Source organism: Littorina saxatilis, linkage group LG8 (assembly GCF_037325665.1).
Source record: "Littorina saxatilis isolate snail1 linkage group LG8, US_GU_Lsax_2.0, whole genome shotgun sequence".
Taxonomy (NCBI): Eukaryota; Metazoa; Mollusca; class Gastropoda; order Littorinimorpha; family Littorinidae; genus Littorina; species Littorina saxatilis.
The window spans coordinates 72375024-72402051 of NC_090252.1; the positions used below are offsets into that span (position 1 = coordinate 72375024).

The 27028-nt window shown below is 41.5% G+C and overlaps 1 long non-coding RNA gene across 5 annotated transcripts; it reads right to left on the reverse strand.

Annotated features, from left to right (window-relative positions):
* On the reverse strand, nucleotides 1-27028 carry LOC138974292 (uncharacterized). Of its 5 annotated transcripts, none has more exons than XR_011458381.1 (8): nucleotides 26453-27028; nucleotides 25427-25578; nucleotides 23544-23669; nucleotides 15452-15554; nucleotides 9927-10050; nucleotides 3861-3972; nucleotides 2643-2756; nucleotides 1-2115 (listed from the first exon to the last, which is right to left on the reverse strand). It is a non-coding gene; the product is annotated as an uncharacterized lncRNA (long non-coding RNA). The 5 variants fall into 5 exon arrangements; XR_011458379.1 differs by having other exon boundaries at nucleotides 23569-23669; nucleotides 25416-25578; nucleotides 26453-27025; XR_011458377.1 differs by having other exon boundaries at nucleotides 23569-23669; nucleotides 26453-27019.

Consider the following 27028-nt stretch of genomic DNA (forward strand, 5'->3'; position numbering starts at 1 on the left):
TAAAGGTTCATCACATGTTTATTTTAATTTTTCGGCCGAGCATTAATAATCAAAATTATGTAACAACATTTCTAAATATCCACTCACATGTAAAAGACACAATTTGTCAATTAAATAATAATTTTAAAAAAGGTGTCTATCTTGCACAGTGAGTTACCAAGCTGTTGATTTTTGGTAAATGTCCCAAAGCAGAGACAGTTTTAATTCAATTTTGTTATAACCCTGTTAACCAGAACAAGTAACAATAAAATGCACAAAAGAGATTTAATTATTATAGCACTCTTCTTTGTGGGAATTCATCTTTAGCACAACACATATTTTATCAAAATTATCTCCCCTTCAGCCAAGTTAATTTCTATGATTAGCTTTGAAAGTGACCATGCCTACATGATAACATCAGTACATGAAAAAAACCTGTAACCTGCATCTGGACAAGAACCTAACTCTGAACAATCAAGTGAGACAATAATTGTCACTATTATTGACCAGAACTCTACCCCAATCTGACCTTGAAATTGATTAATGCAATATATCAAGCTGACTTGATGTCATCCAACCCTGTATGTGTGTGACTTTACATAGAAAAAGTTATTTAGTTACAAAGATCTTGCTTCAAACACATTGAAAATAATACTATTTCTCTGTTATTATTTTTTTTTTTAAAGAACTCAACCCCTCTGTGAACTTAAAAGTTTATGAGGGTCAACTTGACATGGGTCACATCTAGAGGTCATCCAACTTCAATAGCCTGTGAAGTATCAAAGATCTAGCTTTAAAAACATTTCAGAAAAATATGAACACATGCTTTTGCAACACATCCTCGATATTTGTCAAAAATGTGGTTTTGAAAAAATGCCACATGTGGTCATGTTTGAAATTGATCAAACCATAGCAGTGTGTTAACTTTGTAAATTCTACCTTGAAAACCATTCAAGCAAACAACAATGTTCAATTCTGTCTACCCATTGTAAGTCAGCCTGATTAGTCACCAGGGCCGGAATGTATGTGTCCAGGTCTATCTTAACCCGGGATAAAAGCTTAGCTCGGTCTATCTATCCCCAGGATATCATCGATACTCTAGCGCAATGCATGAGTCGAGACTACAGAAAAGATAACTAACCCAAGCATTCCCCTCAATCTATTTTTGGCATGGGGATTTCCGAATCTCTGCGCATGATAGAATGTCAAGGTTGTTCTAAATTCAGGAATCCGCGTTCGAAAGGTGACGTTGCTCTGTTCTAAATGATCAATGTAGACGTTGACGTCATGAAAAGCGTGACGAAATGTTTTTTTGAACTGGGTTCCGGTCTTGTTCTCGTGCCATTGTTTTCTTCGCGTTGTTGTTTTCTTGTGCAAATTCACATTAGGTAAGGCAAAATGCGGTCCAACAAGGACATTTGTTCTAGGATTCAAGTGAAGTAAGTTGGAGGGAAAGGGAGGGGCTGGGTGGATCGCCATTTCGACTTGAAGTTCAAATTCGTTTTTAACACCGGCAGTGGTCACACAAATCAGCGCGGCAAAACCGAAAAGTTTTTAACAGTTCATATACATCAAACAGGTTATTCCTGTGTGTGAAAACACGGTTTCTTAGCACTTGAAGTGCGACCGCCGCCATGTTGTTTTTGAACTAACCCCGGGATAAGAGACTTATCAGTTCTCTATCCTCGACACATACATTCTGGCCCAGGTGAGTCAAAACTCACTGAATGTTCAATGGAGAGTATTCAGCATGCAACCAGAAAGTATATAGTGTGGCTTATGTCCCTTTTTTCCAAACAGGGTTACAATCATATATGGCAATAATCAAATGCAATGTTCTCTGTCCTCCACATCTGTTTGATTTGTGATTGGTGTCCAGATTATTTGCTACAGGCATCTGATTAAGTTTATAGTAGCTGATGTCCGGTTCCCTTAGCCAGTGATATGCTTTCCTGTTCTGTGACTTGTATTCATGTTCGCCGATGGCACCCGCTGAACAGTTCTGGTTGTTCTCTAATGGTATCTGCTTTGACGTCTGTAAGTGGTATCAAGGTCCTTCACCATGCACATATCTGCCGGGAAGTCAACAGGAGGCTCTCTTGCATATGACACCCACACCAGAGCATGGAATGGAACCTGCAATGACAGCAGTATGACTATGAGAAAGCATGCTAACTGAAGCAAATAGGGCCATACTTTAACACTTTCTACCCCACCTATGTTGACCAAGTTATCTTTAGCCGAGACCAGCTGTGCTGCAGCAGGTCACTCAGAATTGTGGTAACTGTGTAGGAACTGTGCTGGAATGCAGGCGTTAGATCGACATTACAGGAAGTGACTGTGTGTACAAATATATCTGTACCAGGTCAGATTGAGCCATATGAGTGGGTACGGATATCCGTACCTGGGAGACAATGAGTTAAGAGAATGATAATGAAAGCTAACTTAAAAGTGTTGTGGCTTTCAGTGCATATCTAACTTATAAAACTAAGGGCTCCGAAACAGCTGCACCGACTGAGACGGTGGTGGTGGTGGCCGTTTGAAACGTGCTGGTGCGTGTGTTTGTGCTTGCATGTGTGCAGGCGTGAATGTGTTTATCAGTATATCTGTGTGTGTGTGTGACAATTTATTAATACAATATATGTATATACATCTATACACACCCAAGAAGATAAGGTGCTCAGCAGGTCTGCACTCATGTACGTTGATCCATTATGTCGGAAACAGGCAGAACTGGATCCTCCACCCGACAGTCACTGCTGCAGTGCTGCTCTCAGCTATAAGCAAGAGAAAGCAGCTTGAGTGTTTCATCGCATATAATTCAAGTGTTTGCATACTCCATAGCACCCCCCGCGGGTTAGGGGGAGTCCCATATTGGTTGGGACGAGAAACAATTTACCCGATGCTTGCCAGCATGTTGTAAGAGGCGACTAACGGTTCTGTTTCTCCTTTTACCCTTGTTAAGTGTTTCTTGTAAAGAATATAGTCCATGTTTGTAAAGATTTTAGTCAAGCAGTTTTTAAGAAATGTTAAGTCCTTTGTACTGGAAACTTGCAATCTCCCAGTAAGGTCATATATTGTACTACGTTGCAAGCCCCTGGAGCAATTTTTTGATTAGTGCTTTTGTGAACAAGAAACAATTAACAAGTGGCTCTATCCCATCTCCCCCCTTTCCCCTATCCCATCTCCCCCCTTTCCCCGTCGCGATATAACCTTGAATGGTTGAAAACGACGTTAAACACCAAATAAAGAAAGAAAGAATACTCCATAGCGATTAGCTGAAACTAAGTTTTCTATTTAGCTAAAACTATTAGAGGAATACCAAAGGGGTGGCATATATGTCATCCAAAATGTAAGGCAATTTAAAGTGTGATTGACGGACAGAAGCGTTTCAATGATACAAATAGAGAACACTACATGGCCTACTGTGTGTTACCAGGTTTACAAAAGTAAAAGTGAATATTTCAACATTTGAAAAGCAATAAGTGTAAATCTGGTGCCACACAGCAAGCCATGTAGTATTCTGTTTTCATCCTATGTACCGGAGAGATAACCCATGTAATAACTAAACCATACACCCACATGTGGGAATATCATTGAGGTCATGTCAAGCTAGTCTGGCAGGGACCTCATATTCCACTGCTCATGATTACAAAGTCACAGATGCTAAGTCATTCTTGCAACACTTTTGGGCTTGCCATGAGAATGAAGTTTGTCTCGGAGATTTTGCATAAGCAGTGGAAAATGACATCCCTGTCAGGCATGTTGTTTAAACCAACCTCATTTACATGATAGACACGCCTGTGAAGAGATGGTTCATTTATCACATGGGTGGTATCTCTCAGGTAGGCAGAACAATATATCTAATTGAACCAATTTACCTCAAGTACTCAGCAGGTCTGCACACATGTTGATCCATTAGGTCAAAAAACCACCAGAACTCGATATGTTGCCCAAAAGTCACAGATACCGTGGAACCCCCAACTAAGGATCCTGAAAAAATAATTAAAAATGAAGAGCCAACACGTGTACAAATGATCTGTCTTTGTACATACAAGCACATGCACAAATAAATCTGCTTGCACTATGCTGGCTTATAATAGGCATGTGTAATAAAAATGATTTTGGGGGAGCTTCTCGATTCAACGGGAACTTTTGTTGTTGTCAAAAGCAATTTATGCCTCACTGTTACACGACACTTGAGATTGCCACAAGTTCTCAAACGTCGTATAGTTGTGTTCTTTTATTCTACGTCGCCCGTCTTCGCAGCAGCAGAAAACAACTCGTCAAATTGAGTTCGAGGATTTATTTAGCATTACATACATACAACTGCACATCTAGCAGAACTCAAATAGAAGCTTTTTTAACATTCAAATCGCGCTGGCATATATAGTAAATACTCAATCTCGAGAATATTCCAGACCAAACATGATACAACTACATTATACGAGCCGTGCATGGACTAGAACAGCGACATTCTTTGTGACGTAGATCAAAAGCGCCGACGCACTTAATCCGAACGAACGCCACGAACTCACACTACAAACAGCGTGATAAACAACTTGTTTTGACAGGACTAGAAAGTTCACCTGCATTCTCGTCCAAGCATAAATATTGTGTTTACAAAATATAATATCGGTACTTTCCCACAAAGTACAAATAAGTCAACTACACGCAACACACAAAACTGAACCAAAGCTCAGCAACGGTAGCGTTTCCTAACATTACCCCCAACACCAGAAGAAATTTACCTAATTTCTTTCAATCATTGAAACGCTACCTGTACACATATTATGTATACATAACAGATTGAAATCCAGGTATGTACATTAGTCTGTTGGAGAATGAACACAGTTTTACTCACATACTCGGCTGAGAAAATCTGCTCCAACATTGTCTGAACCTTTGATCGATTCCACTCGCATATCAAAGTTCTGCAAGTACATCACCCACCTCATGATACGATTATTCACAAACTTCGCAGAGTTCAGGTAGGTGAGGGGTTTGTGATCAGTCTGAAGCACGAATTTCACCCCTTGGAGGTAGAGTTCAAATTTCTTGATTCCCCACACAATGGCTAAACATTCTTTCTCCATGGTAGAGTAGTTCTTCTCGGCTCCTGACAGCTTCTTGCTGGCATAGCTGACCGGAAATGGTTTACCTCCATGCTCTTGCATCAGCATGGCGCCGATCCCTTCGTCCGATGCGTCTGTACGCAAGATGAACTCTTTGGCAGTATCAGGAAGGCGTAGCACCGGGTCTCGTGACATCAGGTCGCGCACGGTCTGGTATGCCTTCTCCTGAGCTGGTCCCCAGAGTATTCGGTTGGAGCATCCTTTCCGGGTCATGTCCGACAAAGGCGCCGTTATGGCGGCGAAGTTTGGAATGAACTCTCTGTAGTACCCAGCCAATCCAAGGAAGGATCGCACCTGCTTCTTGGTTTCAGGACGTGGCGCATTGAGGATCTTGGTGACGTTTTCCAACAAAAGCCCCTTTTGACCTTCCTTCAGTGAATGACCTATGAAGTCAACGTTGTCGGTCCCCAAAATGCACTTGCTGGGTCTCACGGTCAGATTAGCTTTTGTCAGGCGGGAAAACAGTTCCCTCAAAGTCTCCAGATGCTCCTCAAAGGTCTCCGTGTGGACTAGCAGATCATCCCAGTAGTACACAACATTCTTCATTCCTTTGAGCATTTTTCGCATTCCCCTCTTCAGGGTAGCACCACTGTTCACCATGCCAAAAGGCATCCGCAGGCACTCATACGTTCCGTCTGGAGTTGCAAAGGCGGTCTTTGGTATGTCCTCTTCGCGCACAGGAATCTGCCAATATCCCTTGCTGAGATCGATCTTTGAGAAGATCTTACTGCCGGTTAACTGTCGGAATAGATCAGTTGCCGTCGGCATTGGTTCAGGGTCAAACACGGTGATCTTATTCACTTTCCTGAAGTCAATGCATACCCTGTTTGTGCCGTCCTTCTTCTTGACCACAACAACGGGAGATGAGTAAGGGGATGATGACTCACGGATGACCCCCATCTTCAACATGTTGTCGATGTCCTTCTTCAAGGATTCCCGAGCCTGAAACGGGATAGGGTATGGTTTTGAGCGAACAGGAACGTCAGATGTGAGGTGGACTTCATGTTCGACCAAGGACGTAGAGCCTGGAACATCAGAGAACCTATAAGTGAAGTCGCCCATAAAATCATGCAGCTCCTTCTGCTGATCTTCTGTCAGGTCAGGTCCTAGCTTGACGTCATCCACTCCCTCTTTCTTGTGGAGGTCTCCCAACTCCAGTAGTTCCTCACCGTCGAACTCGTCTAGTTCGGCTGGTTCTTCCGCACTTGCTGCGACCTGTACTGCTTCCGGAGGTCTCTCCACATACAGTTTCAGGAGGTTAGCGTGGTAGATCTTGGACTTCTTGCCGACATTCACCTTGTAGTCGTTGATCCCTACCACAGCCTCAACCTCGTATGGGCCTTTCCACTGCATCAGTAGTTTGTTGTGATCCGTGGGAAGCAGTATCAGCACTTTGTTACCTGGTGTAAACTTCCTGTTTACGGCTTTGCGGTCGTAGTAGTGCTTTCTGCTATCCTGAGACTTTCTCAAGTTTTCTCTAGCAATCTCGAGAGTCTCCTCCAGTTTCTCTCGCAACTCGAACACGTACTGGTAACTGTTCTTCACTTCAGGTGTGTCCACATCTTTCGTCCACAATTCCTTTAGTATCTGCATCGGGCCTCTCACGGTCCGCCCGTACATCAGCTCGAACGGGGAGAATCCAGTGGACTCTTGTGGCACCTCCCTGTATGCAAATAGCAAGGCATTGATGTAGCGATGCCACTGCCTTGGCTGCTCACTGCATAGTTTCTTCAGCGTGGACTTCAGCGTCGCATTGAATTTTTCTACCAGCCCATTGCACATCGGGTGATAGGGTGTCGTAGTCAAGTGACGAATGCTCAGCAGCCTGTTGACCTCTTCCATGCATTCAGAGACAAACTGTGTCCCCAGGTCTGTGAGGATCTCTTCAGGAACCCCAATTCTGCTGAAAATGTCCACAAGTGCCTCGGCAACAGTCTCGGTGTCAATTTTCTTCAGAGGCACGGCTTCTGGGTACCTGGTTGCATAGTCTACCAGGGTCAGTACCCAACGATGACCCTCTTCACTTGGCGGTTTGATCTCGCCGATGAGGTCAATGGCCACCCTCTTGAAAGGTCGGTCGATCAAAGGCATCTTCTGCAACGGCACTTTCGGGACCCTTCCTCGAGGTATGGTTTTCTGGCAAATATCGCACGATCGGCAGAATCGAGTCACATCTGCATGCAGTCCTGGCCAGTAAAACGCAGCCTGGATTCTGTCCGATGTCTTCTTGACCCCCAGGTGACCTCCCATAATAGAGTCGTGGGCCACCTCCATCACCTGGCGCCTAAGTGGTTGAGGCACCAGAACTTGACGTAATGGCTTCCCACCGTTGACTCTCGCGTGCTGGAACACTCTGTACAGAATCTTGGCCTTCACTTCAAAGTGCACAGTGCCTTCGCCCTTAGTCATCTCCTTGACAGGACGACTCCTGTACTTTGTTAAGGTCGAATCAGCTTCCTGTAGCTGAATCAGCTGATCCCTGTCCACGACAGCAGTTGCAGAGCTGTTGGTGACCCTGAGTGGCGTAGTTGTTTTGTCCTTCTTCGCCTGGGCTCTGGTCGTCACAGCGCTTACAACCTGCGGCTGGTCGCGGCGATGCACAGTTGCTCTGTCATCTCGTAACAGTTCGCTGATATCTTCATTCGCGAATGGCAGTGGGTCTTCCTCCTCAGCAGCAGGCTGAGCTGAGCCCATTCTCCATTCGAAATCAGGGTCATCAGGACGTCTCGCACCCCCAATGTTCCCAATTAATAGATCGTACAAGGGCTTCTTCAGGCAGACGGCCTCAACTTCTCCGGTGAAGTCTGGAGTATCGATCTGGTCCTTCCCGTCACTGAATACTGGAAGTTTCGATGCCCTGTGTAGCATTTGCTGCTGGTTATCTCTTTGGTGTGGTGCCTCGTGCTGATTTTGAACACACACCATTTCTGTCTGAAGCTCTAAGCGCTTCATCTCCATTTTTATTTGGAGCTCTAAGCGTTTCAGCTCTATTTGCCTTTCTTCACGCTGTGCTTCTCTTTCTCTTTCTTCACGCTGCGCTTGTCTTTCTTCACGCTGCGCTTGTCTTTCTTCACGCTGCGCCAGCAGTTGTGTCTGGGACTCGACGAACTCCGTCAACTGCTTGCCTTTTAGTCCCAGTTCAATTCCTTTTCCCCAGAACTCAGCCATTCTGGTCTTTTCCGGTGCGTTCGTCTGTATTCTTTCACAGCCCCGAACGTAGACGAATGTAGTCTTCTAAAAGAACACAGTCTCTACTGCACCTCCGATGCTTCTTTTGTCGCTGTTCACCTTCGTAGACGCAGGCTGCCACCCTCCTCGTCTAACGTGACGGCGCACTCTGCTCACGATACGTACACGACGTACCTCAGTCGTATTTCGTAGTATTAATGCACTAGCTCCGCGACGAAGTCCGTCTCGTCCAAACGGCAGCTAACCTCTGTAATCCCGATACACTCCGGCGTCGCTCACCGTACCGAGCTGCGGCGATTACCAAACTCTTCACCAGTCACACCGAATCCACGGTTCCGTAGTCTCAATACTGATCCCTCAGGATACACCCGATTGATGGCTACCTCCTGTGACTGTCTTGACGCTGGTCCTTGTTGCTGGAAAACCCTTGGCGTTAAACGTAGATCCTTGGCTTGGCCCCCAATTGTTACACGACACTTGAGATTGCCACAAGTTCTCAAACGTCGTATAGTTGTGTTCTTTTATTCTACGTCGCCCGTCTTCGCAGCAGCAGAAAACAACTCGTCAAATTGAGTTCGAGGATTTATTTAGCATTACATACATACAACTGCACATCTAGCAGAACTCAAATAGAAGCTTTTTTAACATTCAAATCGCGCTGGCATATATAGTAAATACTCAATCTCGAGAATATTCCAGACCAAACATGATACAACTACATTATACGAGCCGTGCATGGACTAGAACAGCGACATTCTTTGTGACGTAGATCAAAAGCGCCGACGCACTTAATCCGAACGAACGCCACGAACTCACACTACAAACAGCGTGATAAACAACTTGTTTTGACAGGACTAGAAAGTTCACCTGCATTCTCGTCCAAGCATAAATATTGTGTTTACAAAATATAATATCGGTACTTTCCCACAAAGTACAAATAAGTCAACTACACGCAACACACAAAACTGAACCAAAGCTCAGCAACGGTAGCGTTTCCTAACACACACACATTCTCTCACTCTAAGACTGAACTATGCATTCAAAATAACAAAGGCTAGTTTGTGAAAAGACACTGATTTAAAACGAAAATTTAAAATCAATTATTATATAATCTGTTCTGGTTTTTTTTTCCAGGTCTTTTAATTAAAAAAAAAAAATTCACAAACGATAACGGACACATTTTTCAATCCAATGAATCTTTGCAGCACTGTTGGCCGGACAGAAATGACAGTATGTTGACAAAGCCGTGATAAAACCATAGCCAGTCCTACCTTGGCTCAAAGAAGTATGAATGGTCTCTGTGTACTCTACAGTCTCTGAATGTGGCCCTATGTAAAGCACTTGCATGCTTTTCGCTAAGGCGATTCTTGACAGATTCTTCTGGATTTTAGCTTACTGATTTGCCGTAAATGTGTCTAAATTTATGCCAAAATGCAAACAAATCAGCAAAGAGGCATAAGCGAAAGAAAGCAGTTTGAGCTTCATGGCTTAAACTTAAACCAGAGTTAGTATTGCGTTCTAGTTTAAACAATCCTTGGAGGGTATAGGAACTGCATGTGTCATACAAACTTTCAGGCGATCAAAGTGGGCCTTTTAATAATATAGATACAAATATGTACACACCCAGGAAGCTCAGGCGATCAGCAGAATCTGCATACATGTTGATCATCCATGAGGTCAGAAAATGAGCTGAAGTTGATCCTTCACCCAACAGTCACTGCTACAGTGTAGCCAACCATTTAGAACTCTGAAAAATATTTAAAGTAAATCTATTAAAAAGAAGAGCAAATATTTGTACAAAATATCTGCTATTGCATAATAATGAGGTTGTTCTTTGCTACTGGTGACAAGTGGGGGTCATGCTGCTCACACAAACATGCACATATTTCAATACAGTCCAGGGGAGAAACTGGTCACAAAGCACCCAGTACATAAAAGAGAGATAGTAAAATCACCACAATCAAAGAAAATACTACGATCATTCAATACATGCGAGTTGTTCTTCAGTACTACTGACAGAAAGGGGGAAAAGTGGTCAAAATTCAAATCTTTAGTTTTGTTTTTGAAATATAGCTTTTCAGAAAGCAGAAATACTGCAGAAGCAGAAGTATCTGATGTACATAAGAAACAAGAAGGGCAAAGCCCATACGACTCACATGCTTTACACATTTTTCCTACCAAAATACATGTGACCTTGACCCAAGGTCAAGGTCATGCAACACAAAGCTGTTAATTCAAGACATAGGAAGTACAATGGTGCTTATTGGCTCTTTCTACCATGAGATATGGTCACTTTTAGTGGTTCACTACCTTATTTTGGTCACATTTCATAAGGGTCAAAGTGACCTTGACCTTGATCATATGTGACCAAATGTGTCTCATGATGAAAGCATAACATGTGCCCCACATAATTTTTAAGTTTGAAACAGTTATCTTCCATAGTTCAGGGTCAAGGTCACTTCAAAATATGTATACAATCCAACTTTGAAGAGCTCCTGTGACCTTGACCTTGAAGCAAGGTAAACCAAACTGGTATCAAAAGATGGGGCTTACTTTGCCCTATATATCATATATAGGTGAGGTATTCAATCTCAAAAACTTCAGAGAAAATGGGAAAAATGTGAAAAATAGCTGTTTTTTAGGCAACATTTATGGCCCCTGCGACCTTGACCTTGAAGCAAGGTCAAGATGCTATGTATTTTTTGGGGGGCCTTGTCATCATACACCATCTTGCCAAATTTGGTACTGATAGACTGAATAGTGTCCAAGAAATATCCAACGTTAAAGTTTTCCGGACGGACGGACGGACGTCCGGACGGACGGACGGACGACTCGGGTGAGTACATAGACTCACTTTTGCTTCGCATGTGAGTCAAAAATCACTGGTTCACATGGTTCTTAAATAATCTAACTTTTAAAGCTGGTTCTTGTGTGTCTGTGTGTATGTTTGTATGATGACGATAGGACCCGAAACGGCTGCACGGACTGAGACAGGAATTGCAGAGAATGTTCTTTGCCACTCGAGTCGTGTCATAAGGTAGATCTACTTTTGGAATAGTAAATTTGAAAGGATTCTTTAAAAAAACAGCGGAAAACATTATATACCCTGTGAGCTATCGAGGATCCTCCCCGTCTGGGCTGTCGAAACATGGTCTTGTTAAAAGACGTTTTCAAATGGTTAACGGGGAGATACACTCGAAGCACATGTAGCGAAGTTATGTTGCCAAATCATGACAGATCAACATTTCACTACACGGATCGATGCACACAGTCGAAATAGATGTGACTTTCAGACGACCGAAGACTACTTACTAGCAGACGACAAGATCTAAATATTTAGATCAGTGAGAGCAATCCGTTGAAGAACAGTTACTCCGCTTATTCGTCTTCAGTTAAGCTTATTTCCCCTGCCATAAGTTTCCTTGCAGATCTGCAGTCGCGTAGTGAAATGAACTAGTGTCATCGGAAGATTCTTCTCAGTCAATGATCAAAGCACAGTAAGTTCTATGCTGACAAAAGTCACTTTAGGAAAACATGACCATTGACTTCATTTATGAGCCCAAAGGTAACAATATCGACAAGAATGTACGCATTTGACATTAAATGAAACATTCATAGACAGTTTCCAACTCACCAGATATGCCAAAGAGCCTTCATTCGTGAAAAACAATGATTTTAATCCGACAGGTACATGTATCGGAAACAATCTCTTGGTAACCAGCTGCGTTTCTCCTTCGGAAGCGACGTGACGGCGCCACATTTGTTTGTTTATGGCTGTTTATCGCGAAACAACACAGTTGAAAATTGTGTGTAAAATATCATAAATGTGTGGCGTGTAATCTCCGAATCAGTTCATTATCCGCGTTTCGATGGTAATTCAGTTAGCGTGGAGTTACTTTGAATCGAAGGCGAAGGTAACCTGCGTTGCATGTGGGACCGCGTGAGCAAATTTAATTGCAATATTTTATACAGGAAGTAAATTTCAATGATTCTGGTTCAGTCTTGTAGATCTGTTATGCAGTGTTTTGGAAGTGTATCTGCTTTTCTACTATGAAGCACATTTGGAGTGAAACGCTGATCGAAGTGGGGTACCCTATGTGGGACATCAGCCGTATGCAGATTACGCCTCAGAACACTCTCGCATTTCACAAAGACAACAATAATTTGCAACATTTCTAGGACTGCATCCGTTTTATAAGATACTATTTAAACAAAAACAGCACAAACACGACTATTATCAACAACACAGAACGGGAGGTAAGTCTTCAAAGACGCACCAAGTGTGCGTTCCCGTTTTTGGACGCCATTTTTGCTAGCATTTTCACAGTAAATCTTAATATTTCCATATTTATTGAATGAATTTGGTATTTTCTTGATTGTGCCGATTCTCCTATCTCTCTGTCATGTACTGGGTGCTTTGTGACCAGTTTCTCCCCTAGAATGTATTGAAAAATGCGTCCGTGTGAGCTGACCCCCACTTGTGACCAGTAGCAAAGAACAACTCATATGGTAATATTAAAATTTATTGTGAAAATGGTAGCAAATGTGGCGACCCAAAATGGAAAAGAACACTAGGAGTGTCTTTGCCGACTTACCTCACGTTTTATGTTGTTAATAACAATCGTATCTATGTTCTTATTGTTTAAATATTATCTAATAAAACAGAAATGTTGCCATTTATTAGTGTCTTTGTGAAATGCGAGTGTGTTTCAAGGCATAACCTGCATAGGACTGATGTCACACTTTGAGTACCTAACTTTGATCAGCGTAACGCTCCAAATGAGCTTCAAAGTAGAAAAGCATATACACGACCAAAACACTGCATTCAAAATCTATAAGACTGAGCCAGAATCAATTAAATTTACTTCCCGTATAAAATATTGCCATCAAATTTGTTCATGCCGTCACACATGATGCGCAGGCTACCTCCACTCACACTGAATTACCCTGGGAACGCACTGATTTGGAGATTACACGCCACACATTGATGATATTTTATACACAAAGTTGAACTGTGTTGTTACGCGATAAACAAACAAATGCGCGCTGTCACGTCGCCATGGAGGGAGATGTGCAGGTTACCAAGAGATTGTTTCTGATACCCGTCTGATTACAATCATCATTTTGCACAAGTGAAGGCTCTTTGGCAGCTCTGGTGAGTTGGAAACTGTCTATAAATGTTTCATTTAATGTCAAAAGCATTCATTCTTGTCGATATCTTTGCCTTTTGGCACATAAATGAAGTCAATCATCATGTTGTCCCAAAAAGACTTCTGTCGGCATAAAATGTATGGTGCTTCATTGGCTGAAAAGACTGGATCCATGGACAAATCTTCCACTGCAGGGATGTCGTTAGGCGTCGGACATCGGACATAGACCGATTTAGAGGCTCAAATCGACAAATGTCCGCTTCACATAGCCGCATGGCGGTCAGATGTCCTACGGTTTTGAACTAAGCGCTGGCATTGTCCGATAAGAAATCAATTCCTTCGGACAGCGCGATATTCGTTAATGTTCCTTTCAAGATACACATTTTCAAAAAGCGACCAAAGCGACCAAGCACTCTCGCATACAGGTGCACTGAAGTTGTGCAGTGCGGATCTTGCGTTTGGGTGACACCCGTCTGCAGCACATTAAAGTTAGGAGTATGGGAGACAACTCCAACTGACTAAGTCTTGCTTCTGCTTTTGCTTTCAGTTCGAGACATTTTGACGAAGCGCACTGAGTTATGCCACCAAAAAAAATCTAAAGCCTGCCAAAGTTCAACAAAAGCTGAACACATTTGACTATTCAACGGCATCCTGTGCTACATTAGGGTCAAAAACAGGGGGAAACACGGCGAGTGTCATTCTTGAAAATGAAAAAATCCTGACGTCCTATTGAAATTTCTGAAAGCGGTCAAATGTCCTATTGATGCTGAATATATATCTAGGACATTTGTCCTTTTGGTATGAATTTGTAGCAACATCCCTGCACTGACACTAGTTGATTTCACTACATGAATTACAAACCACAGATCTGCAAGAAAACTTAAGTTGGTGTCACACGGGCGATTCAATCGTGAGATTTATTCCCGCGATCCAATCAGGAGCTGATCGCAGATCAAATCGTAGGCCAAATGTAGTTCAAACTTGTTGAAGATCGACTGTCCTTCCCTTTCTTTAAAGGCATATGTACTCGATGACTATACACGCTAATTGCTTTACCAACAGCTGGAGACATGCTAAATTAAGTTCCCTGCAAAATATTGTGGTCTAGGACCCCTTCAATGTTGAGATATGTTAATTTTCATTTTGATCTGGATCGTCCTATTTATAGATTTGGCAACACATGTAACGTTGATGCAAGGGAGCTAACACCGCGGCTTTGTTGACATCCTCACTTTTTCAGAGGCTAGAACAAGCTGTAATGCATGTATTATGGTCCGCGCATGGTGACATATCGTCATTATATGGTCTTATGGTGTGTTTGACATCGATTATGGGCAAACTACACTTTGTAAACACGGGAGCGCGTACATATGCCTTTAAACACTCTCGTAAATCACAAAACATCTGCTGAACCTGTTACATGATAATTGTTATACTGACGGGCGTTTGGGTGACACCCGTCTGCAGCACATTAAAGTTAGGAGTATGTGCAGACCTGCTAGTGGCTTATCCCCCTTCGAATGTACACGCAAGCACAAGACCAAGTGCGCACGGAAAAGATCCTGTAATCCATGTCAGAGTTCGGTGGGTTATAGAAACACGAAAATATCCAGCATGCTTCCTCCGAAAGCGGCGTATGACTGCCTTAATGGCGGGGTAAAAACGGTCATACACGTAACATTCCACTCGTGCAAAAAACACGAGTGTACATGGGAGTTTCAGCCCACGAACGCAGAAGAAGAAGTTATACTGCATCCTACAATTGTACGTATGTGCTGCTGTAATTGAACCAGGCTCCTTTCTGTGCACAATTGGTTTTTGTTACACCTGTGTCAGAATGCAAAATTATCTCATATTTTTTTTAAACATTTTACACATAAAAAGAGCAGCCAGGTCGTTGAGGTTGGTATATTTCCTGGAAGGATTATCCTTTCCCGTGTAAAATATTATATTGGTCTCTCAAGTGATTTACAAGAGAGTGAAAACTGAAATACTCACACATGTTCACTGTCAAACAGAAGAGTGCAAATTGTTCCATGACATTTGCTTTACACCCTTGGAAGTCTCCCAATCATTCCTACTTGTTTTGCAGTTTCACAACCTGCAAAATAACAATCAAACTAAGGTAATGATCTTCTTCCTCCTCCTCAGTCTCTTTCTACAATAGAATAAAGATTAAAAATCTAAACTAAAAGAGTGTTTTAAAGTAGTAATTATATCAAATATAACTGTTAATCAAAACTGCACACAGTTAGAAATCTGTACGTATACAACAAACTTAACAAAAACGAATTCCTAAAGAAAAACTGCCAAAACACCTTTGAGAAAGAACAGTTCCAACAGCCAGGCTGCATATCTGCATACACAGCAGCAACAACAAACAACAACAGCTGCGAACGGTTACGTTGTCGAAGCAATGCTAATGCAGCAGAACAAATCAAATCAAAGAGTAAATCATACAACTGAACTTCGCTTGGACCAACGTACAGGGAGGGGGGGTTTGCGGTGTGTTTAGCGGGCTGCGCATGCAAACTGACACAAGATCAAGATCAAGATGATCATGTGCCAGTGGAAAACACAAACGCAGACCAGCAACAACTAAATAAAGCGTACTGCACAAAAGACATCAACTTGATCAAGATATATATACATACTGCAATGACTCGGTGCTCTCTTGTAACCAGTAAAGCCATTATTATGAAAGAAGAAAAACTGCTCAATAGGAACAGGAACTTCGCTCGAATGTCGCCATTACGAATCGCAACGAACGCTTCTTTTCTTGACAGACTTGTCAGCTGCTAAGTCACATGACACATTTTCGATCACATGTCTTCTGCTATGATTACATTAGGGTCGCTTGGTTCAGCTTGATGCAAAAAAATGAAACAAGTCGCGTAAGGCGAAAATACAATATTTAGTCAAGTAGCTGTCGAACTCACAGAATGAAACTGAACGCAATGCAACGCAGCAAGACCGTATACTCGTAGTCCATCGCTCACGGCATAGGCAGTGAAATTGACAAGAAGAGCGGGGTAGTAGTTGCGCTAAGAAGGATAGCACGCTTTTCTGTACCTCTCGTTGTTTTAACTTTCTGAGCGTGTTTTTAATCCAAACATATCATATCTATATGTTTTTGGAATCAGGAACCGACAAGGAATAAGATGAAAGTGTTTTTAAATTGATTTGGACAATTTAATTTTGATAATAATTTTTATATATTTAATTTTCAGAGCTTGTTTTTAATCCGAATATAACATATTTATATGTTTTTGGAATCAGCAAATGATGGAGAATAAGATAAACGTACATTTGGATCGTTTTATAAATTTTTATTTTTTTTTACAATTTTCAGATTTTTAATGAAGTCATTAATTAATTTTTAAGCCACCAAGCTGAAATGCAATACCGAAGTCCGGGCTTCGTCGAAGATTACTTGACCAAAATTTCAACCAATTTGGTTGAAAAATGAGGGCGTGACAGTGCCGCCTCAACTTTCACGAAAAGCCGGATATGACGTCATCAAAGACATTTATCCAAAAAATGAAAAAAACGTTCGGGGATTTCATACCCAGGAACTCTCATGTCAAATTTCATAAAGATCGGTCCAGTAGTTTAGTCTGAATCGCTCTACACACACACACACACGCACACACACACGCACATACACCACGACCCTCGTTTCGATTCCCCCTCGATGTTAAAATATTTAGTCAAACTTGACTAAATATAACAACTTTTATTGGTACACGGCGAGTAGGTGGTGTGCTTTCTGCCAGCTACTGAAGCCGCGCGCGAGGCAATGGGGCGTTGTTCTACTCTGACCTTTTATCGGCCACGCACGGTCCGATCAGTACATCCTCACTGTTATCCCCCACCCCCCCCCCCCCCCCCCCCCCTCCCCTTCATTTTTCTCCCTATGAATTTTGTGTGTGTGAAAACATGTAACAGACAGTCCCAGGATTCGTATGTTTAAAGTGAGATGATATGGCTATTGGTAAGCAAGTAAAACGGGGTCATGCCAATACGTCCCAGTACCATTGTGTCCCAGTACCATTGCGTCCCAAAAAAATGCCGTCTCATTGCGTCCCATTAAGCAATCCCATTGGGTCCCAATACCATTGGGTCCCAGTGCCATTGCGTCCCGTACCATTGCGTCCCAACAAAATTGCGTGTCGATAGGTCCCAAGAAAATTGCATCTCGATACGTCCCATAAAGGAATCCCATTACGTCCCCGTACCATTACGTCCCAACACAATTGTTACTTGAGCAATGCTTGAACGCTGCGGTGGGCAGTGTGTGTGTGTGTGTGTGTGTGTGTGTGTGTGTGTGTGTGTGTGTGTGTGTCTGTGTCTGTGTGTCTGTGTCTGTGTCTGTGTCTGTGTGTGTATGTGTGTGTGTGTGTGGCATGGATATTGTACGACAGAGTAGGTCAGCGAAAGGATGAAAATGAACAGTGGATTTTATAAGTACAGAGTATCTTACCTTATATTATCCGAGTAATTTCAAGCTTCAAGATTGCATAAATTTACGTAGCAATAATGTTGAAGCCTGTATATGCACTTACTTGACACATTTATGTTTTTCTCTTTTCTATTGTGTTTTGTAAAAAAAAGAAAAAAAGTTGTTGTTGTTGTTGTTGTTGGTTGTTGTTGTTGATGTTGATGATGATGATGACGACGACGAGATGATGATAATGATGATGATTGTGGAGATGATGATAATGATGATGATCGTGGAGAAGAAAAGAAGAACAGCTAGTTGAAGGCCTTTATAATGTTCCTTTTTTTTTTAGGCGTGTGTTACTTACAGTACCTGTTTATGTAAAGTAACATAACAGTTTCTCGCCCAATAATATTTAATTCAAGTGTCTTCGATTTATGAATCCAAAAGGAATTTTGATCGCAGGAGGGTTGCAGAGTAATATGTTAAATGTTAAACATGTACATACGAACCAGGATTTTACCAGAATATGCAGTTATTGATATTTAAAGATACGGTTGTGTTTGTTCAGTCATTAAACAGGAAGAAAAATGAAATGATTTGTTATTGAAACATCGTCCCATGTAGAACTAGTCTATGTCACTGATTGTGCATGTATGTATATTCTTGCGCGCGCGCGCGTGTGTGTGTGTGTGTGTGTGTGTGTGTGTGTGTGTGTGTGTGTGTGTGTGTTATGTACGTATGTATGTAGGTGTCTGTGTCTACATTTGTGCGTGTATGGGTTTCGCTATCTGTGTGTCTTGGTGTCTATGTGCTGAAGGTTCGATGACTGGACAGTCAGTCTAGCTTTTCTCAGAAACGGGTTTAATTAAACATCGTCTACTCAGTAAATTAAGTAGATGTGCAACGCCAAGGCACTGCATACCCCAGCGAAAGACAAACCTCTCTCTCTCTCTCTCTCTCTGTCTCTCTCTCTCTCTCTCTCTCTCTGTCTCTCTCTCTCTCTCAAACACACACACACACACACACACACACACACACACACACACACACACACATACCTCAAGTTACACACGTTCAAAAATACACACTCACTCACACGCACTCACTCACTCTCTCACACACACTTCATACACACAAAACACATCCCCATACGCACATATAGACAGACGGACATACACACCTTTACAAACAAACACACATACACTTACGCACACGCACAAACACACTCCCACCCACCAACTCTCTCTCTCTTTCTCTCTCTCTCTCTCTTTCTCTTTTACAGACACTCACGCACACACATACACACACACACACACACACACACACACACACACACACACATTGACTCACACAAATCTCATACACACAAAACACACACTCATACGCACATACACAGTTGGCCTAGTGGTAAGGCGTCCGCCCCGTGATCGGGAGGTCGTGGGTTAGATTCCAGGCCGGGTCATACCTAAGACTTTAAAATTGGCAATCTAGTGGCTGCTCCGCCTAGCGTCTGGCATTATGGGGTTAGTGCATGCTAGGACTGGTTGGTCCGGTGTCAGAATAATGTGACTGGGTGAGACATGAAACCTGTGCTGTGACTTCTGCCTTGTGTGTGGCGCACGTTATATCTCAAAGAAGCACCGCACTGATAATTATGGCCCTTCGTGGTCGGCTGGGCGTTAAGCAAACAAACAAACAAACACGCACATAGACAGACGGACACACACACCTTTACAAACAAACACATATATACACACTCATACACACACACACACATACACACAAACTCATTCACACACACATTCACACACACACACACTCTTTCTCCCTCTCTCTCAGTCTTTCTTACACACACACACACACACACACACACACACACACACACACACACACGTACACACACGCACTCACTCTCTTACACAAACTTCATAGACACAAAACACACTCGCATACGCACATATAGACAGACGGACACACACACTTTTAGAAACAAACACACATACACACACACACATACACTTATGCCCACACACACACTCACACACACACGAGTACAGACTCATACACGCGTGCGCGCACACACACACACACACACACCACACACATACGAGTACAGACTCATGCACGCGTGCGCACGCACACACACACACACACACACACACACACACACACACACACACACACACACACACAAATATACTCACACACACACACACACACACACACACACACACACACACACACACACACACACACACACAGTAACACTAACACATGTGCTCAAAATGAACACAAACACACACACTGCGCGAGAGAGAAAGACTACAGGGAGGCATGACGTCATGATGCAATAATTGACGTCAAAGACTTTTGACCGTGACGTAATCTTCTCACGCGAGCTTTATCCATAGTCTTGAACAACCACACACAAATAGACTTGGAAAGTACAGAATTTCTACCCGTCCAAAGCGGCCTTGGGTGGCGTTTGCTGAAAAAATGGGGGCGACTATTGCACCCACCGTATTTTTTGCTGTATGGTCCCAATTTTTGGTGAACTTCCATCTCCAACTGTAGCACGTAGCCGGGCACAAAGAATCCTTCTTTATCATGTATTATCGGTGTGAACATTTCTCAAGTCGATTACAGTATATAGCTATTCTGATGAACACGTGGGGGAATTCGGGGGCTGTGATTGGATGGTCTCTTCCGATCATCAAAGCATAATGCGGCGGAAGTCGGCCATTTTACTCAATATCCAAAAGCATATTGTCGATAACAAAGACGCATGGTTCCGGTTTCTTCCACGTGTATAAAGTACACGCATACCTCGCCAGGTTTGTTTCTGTGACTAGTCGACAGACGATGCCATTTGCTTTGTGTGTGTTTCAGTTGTTGCTTACTGTACATGACATACATTACGTGTAAAATCCAGTTCTTTAACAGGCAACAAACCTTGCAAATTTCCTGAAGCTGCTATCTGAAGCGACCTATCTCTGATTCTAGCAGACGATCTCTCCAATGTTTAACACAAAATCAGCAAACTCTCCTGTCACATAGAACGTCCATTGTATAGTGCAATTTTGAAATGAAGTTACCGGTCTGAAACATTTAGTCGTTTCTTCTGAGACAATCCTTGTTCTCTTATCATCTACAGATTTACCGCAGTCTTCACCACGCGAATTCCCAACAGAAGTCAGACTTTCGAACATACAATATACGTAGGCAAGCATGATACGTCATGACGTCATATGATTCCTAGCATATTGACGTAATGCGAAACATCCGGTTATCTCGAGTTTTCTCCGTAATACATGTCCGAGGGTTTTTCAATGTTCGGTTATTTCCGTGGCTTCATGCGGAAAGGGAACCGTCGTCTGCAATCAACGACATGGACCATTCTGGTACTTGTTGCTGACAAAAACATGATTTTAACACAGAATTTAATGTCAGAATAGCTATATAAACGCTATTGTGTTTTCATCGTAGCAATAGGGTCCGATATTTAGACTCGAACAAGTATAATGCGACTCGTCTTCGACTCGTCGGCATTATACTTGTCTCGTCTAAATATCGGGCCCTATTGCTACGCTGAAAACACAATAGCTGGTAATGTGGGATACCTCCAGCTTCGCTGGGATAAGCCTACAGTCATGTCATGCTCGATTACATACAGTGGAATACAAAGCGGTGTACTGTACTGTTTCGGTATTTTTCTTTGTGTCGAGCACCGCTAAAGCATATATTAATTTTACATTTCGGTTTAGGTTAGCGTGCTTCAGTTCATTTTAAAAGAAAGAACATGGTTACCTCAGCCGAAAACCTGTAAGGAAAGCAAGGAGCGCCTCAAAACAAACAAACTGACATGCAATATCCCGCTTTACAGTTTCTGATTATATCGTGAAGGATTTTTTTCTCCCATGATCAAACAGTTATTTATTTATTTATTTATTTGTTATTTTTTTTCCACTTCACCTCATTTCGACTAACCGGTACACATCTTTTTATTTTATTTTTATTTGTGAAACAGTACTGCTATGTACCGACACGAATTTTATTACAAATCGTGTTGAACGCGTTTTGTAATAAAAATTGTGTAATCCGAACACGATTTGTAATACATTTATTACAAAACGCACTTTTATTACAAAACGTGTCGCTACACTGCTACAGTAACATCTCAGACATTAAATTCACTAGTATTGGGACCTAATGGTACGGGGACGCAATGGCACGTAATTGTATTGGGACGTAATGGTACTGGGACGCAATGGTACTGGGACCCAATGGTATTGGGACGCAATGGTACTGGGACGCAATGGTACTGGGACGTAATGGTACTGGGACGTAATGGTACTGGGACGTAATGGTATTGGGACGTATTGACATGTTCCCAGTAAAACTGACCATGCATACAGCCTTTATCAAATTATTTTGTTACCTTTTTTCCCCCTCCAAACTATACTTTTATTTCAAATATAAAATTTTCGTTCTTTTTAGATCGGGCCAGGAACTCCACACGCAAATTTCGTATACTTTCGCCGGATCAGTTTTGAAAGTTCCCAAATGTAAAATATGCAACTATGATGCTAGTGACATACGATATGAAAGACAAAACAAATCCTTAGCAGAAAAAAACAATGCTTCAGCGGATGATGACATTATTCAAAGTTGCTGCAGAAAAACAATTTTCTGCAGCGGCATTTGTTTTTCTGCAGAATAACCGAATGAAGTCATAATCCGCTAAGGATACAAAACGATAGGGAGAGAAACACAAACAAAAAGAAGAAACAAGAAGGGCAAAGCCCATACGACTCACATGCTTGACCTTGACCTTTACATGACCTTGACCTTCAGGGTCAAGGTCAAATAACTAAACCTAGCAATGACATCATACACTAAGAACTGCTTTACACATTTTTCCTACCAAAATACATGTGACCTTGACCCAAGGTCAAGGTAATCCAAGGTCATGCAACACAAAGCTGTTAATTCAAGACACAGGAAGTACAATGGTGCTTATTGGCTCTTTCTACCATGAGATATGGTCACTTTTAGTGGTTCACTACCTTATTTTGGTCACATTTCATAAGGGTCAAAGTGACCTTGACCTTGATCATATGTGACCAAATGTCTCTCATGGTGAAAGCATAACATGTGCCCCACAAAATTTTTAAGTTTGAAACAGTTATCTTCCATAGTTCAGGGTCAAGGTCACTTCAAAATATGTATACAATCCAACTTTGAAGAGCTCCTGTGACCTTGACCTTGAAGCAAGGTAAACCAAACTGGTATCAAAAGATGGGGCTTACTTTGCCCTATATATCATATATAGGTGAGGTATTCAATCTCAAAAACTTCAGAGAAAATGGGGAAAATGTGAAAAATAGCTGTTTTTTAGGCAACATTTATGGCCCCTGCGACCTTGACCTTGAAGCAAGGTCAAGATGCTATGTATGATTTTTGGGGCCTTGTCATCATACACCATCTTGCCAAATTTGGTACTGATAGACTGAATAGTGTCCAAGAAATATCCAACGTTAAAGTTTTCCGGACGGACGGACGGACGGACGGACGACTCGGGCGAGTAGATAGACTCACTTTTGCTTCGCATGTGAGTCAAAAAAGGGGGAGTGTATCAATTGAAACCTTTCTGAGAAAACAACCACCCAACCATTATTGAACTATGATGTTCTTCGTGCAGCAGGGCATAAAGCCATCACAAGTCCATCGTCAGTCCTCATCGAGGTGCCGGCTGTGGGGTGTGTGTAGAATCTGCGCAGAAATTAAACAGGCAACCTGAACAGCTGTCAAGCCATTATATTGTGATACACTCACACACACACACACACACACACACACACACACACACACACACACACACACACATACACACACACACACACAGTAACTGTACACAGCATTGTGAAATGATTTAGAAGAGAGAGAGAGAGAGAGAGAGAGAGAGAGAGAGAGAGAGAGAGAGAGAGAGAGAGAGAGAGAGAGAGAGAGAGAGAGAGAGAGAGAGAGAGAGAGAGTAGCAATGTCGCGGTACACTGTGAACCTGTCGGTTACAGGATTTGAACCCCCCATGAACCCATGCACCAAAAGATAACACAAAAGGAATTATGACCGTTTTCTTTCTTTTTCTCCTTGTTCATTTCTTAGTGACACTGTTTTATGTATTAGGAAAAGCAACTGAGTACGGGGCACCATGTGTTTATTAATTCTATATTGTGCATTCTATGCATGTAATGTGTTCTATGCATAGAGAATGCATTCTATACGCATAAAATAGCTTTCTTTGTGCATAGATCTAGAATGCATTATCTGCCCACAGAAAGCATTCTTTGCATAGAATGCTTTCTATGTGCATAGAATGTATTCTTTAGTATTATGCATTTTGTATGTGAACCAACAATTCATTTGTATAACATAAATGTTTATTCTCTACGTCGAATTGAATTATATAACAGGGAATGACATTCTTTACATTGAAAGAATTCTATGTTATAGAACAAAATTCCCTGTTATAAAATTCATTTCTATGTTACAGAATTGATTAGTTTGTGATAATACTGATATATCAGTTATCACAGAATTTGATTCTTTGTGTACACAATAATATGAAATGTTCACAATGTATTCCATGTGTACATTATTCTTTGTGCAAAATGCATTCTATGTGCCGCGCCGCAATTCATTCTGTGATCACCATAGAATGCATTTTACAGATATAATTTAATTCTATTGCAATAGAATTAAATTCAACTACTTTTTTTTTTAAACAAAGAAATCAAATTCAAATATATGAAATCTTACTCTGTAACAAAGATTCAAATCCTGTAAGTATAGAATTGAATCCAATGTATAGAACTACATTCTATAGCATTTATAGAATAATATTTCATGTTATACAAATAAATTCTTTGTTCAGATACAAATTTACGATTGACACAGAATGCATTCTATGCACACAATGCATTCTATGCGCATATAATGTTTCTAAGAACATAGAATGCCTTCTATGCGCATAGAATGCATTCTATGCATATAATGCTCAATATGCAATTAATGGACATATGGCGCCCCCATTTCACAAAGAAACGGAAAAAATGATTTTTATAGCTACTGTAGTTGATATTCATGAACTTGACGTAGTAGCTTTCACTCCAACGTGCTCTGTGGTATTCTGTTGGGAAGCTGCAAAGACCAAATGCAATCAGAAATCGTCTACTGATAGCGCAGCAGTAGAATCTACTGAAAGTGTAGCAGTAGAAGATGAAACTGTGAAGAGAAAATGATGTCGGTAGATCTATACACAATGACTCCCATCGTCCGTTTCCCCGTTCATCAACTCTCTCAGGGACATAGACAGGCACAAACACATAGTATACTAGGGACACACACACACGCCGCACACACACACACGCACGCGCGCATACTTCATACATTATCATTGAGTGGAGACCCCGAAGTAGTTAACATACATGTGTACAATCTATGATCACATAAACTTACATAGAACTTACCAGCTAGGGGTGAGAAATTATTCTGCCAACTTCAATTGAATGGTTCTGCGTCCACTGTGATTCACTTCTTATCTGTTGACTGGACGTAGATCTAACTCTGGGCGAGAACCGGGTGGCTGAACAGAGGTGAACACGGAGTAAACAGGGAGTGACTGCAAGCGAGATAATAAACTAAGAGTAATACCTAATATACTGGACTCGCAACGAAATATATAAACAAATGACAATGGACAACGTTTCGACCTAAAGGTCTTCAACAGGTAAAAAAAATGAAAACAACAATACATTTATAACAAAACGACTTATCAGAGAAGATGGCGATGCTTCACAGCGCATCGCCATCTTCTCTGATAAGTCGTTTTGTTATTTGTATTGTTGTTTTCATTTTTTTTTAACCTGTTGAAGACCTTTAGGTCGAAACGTTGTCCATTGTCATTTGTTTATATATTTCGTTGCGAGTCCAGTATATTAGGTATTACTCTTAGAGGTGAACACTTCAAAGTAAAACCAAAGCTGTAAATCAGTCAACAGTGTGTTCAAACAAAAACAAACTGCACATCTTGCTTACCACTCTGGGAAGATCGAGATTCGACCACATGATACATGTACACTTTGTGATTTCCTGATTTACTCCTCAACCGTTTGTTGTGACCTCCCGTTTGTTCACAGATCTAAATGCAAGGAATGGCATTTTCGGCTAGAGAAAAATAAAGATGTTGATACAATCTAATCAACCCGTACTCCTCTGACTGTGTTTTAAATACAACTCTTCAATCATAATTTTGCTATCCATTTTGTCGGACTTTCTAGCAGCAATTCAAACAGAAAATAATGAATGCATGTTGCATTAACTAAAAATATCACAAGAAAAAATGGAGTAGATCTAACGGTAACTATGAACAAAAATGACAAGACGTTTCTCTACAACATGCCCACAAATGTTTGATCCCAGGTAGCACTCACATTAGGAAATGGGCTTTTGTTATAACATGGACACAAAAATTATATATATACTGTCTCACTTACCTTGCAAGTGTGAACAAACAAACATGAGTTGAACAGCGCGCTCTCAGACTTTAAAAAACAAAATGGCTGACAGTAACTCACAGTTGTCTGTTTACCGCATTTTACTGTGTGAGCAGAGATGAAGTGCTTGACATTCATTCTTGGAAAAGTTTCCAAAAGGACTAAAAAATGAAATTGAATAAATCATAAATAGAAAAACAGTATTATTCTGCAGATGTATTCATGTTACATGCACGTTTGCAAAATGAATAGTGCATGTCCTTCGCGCAATGATACGTAGTACTTTTTGAATAAAGTACGGGCAGTCTCCTGAAAGTACTACAGTAAGCGTAGTACTTTTACTTCAGCTGTGGTACTTGTACTTCACCAGGGTACTCTCGGTACTATAGTACAAAGTACAAAGTACTCTAGTGTACCACACAGTACTATAGTACATGGTACATTTACTTCACAGTACTATAGTACAAAGTACTTTGTACTATAGTACAATATGGTACATACTATAGTACATGGTACATTTACTGCAGTTTACTATAGTACAGGGTACATTTACTATAGTTTACTATAGTATACTAT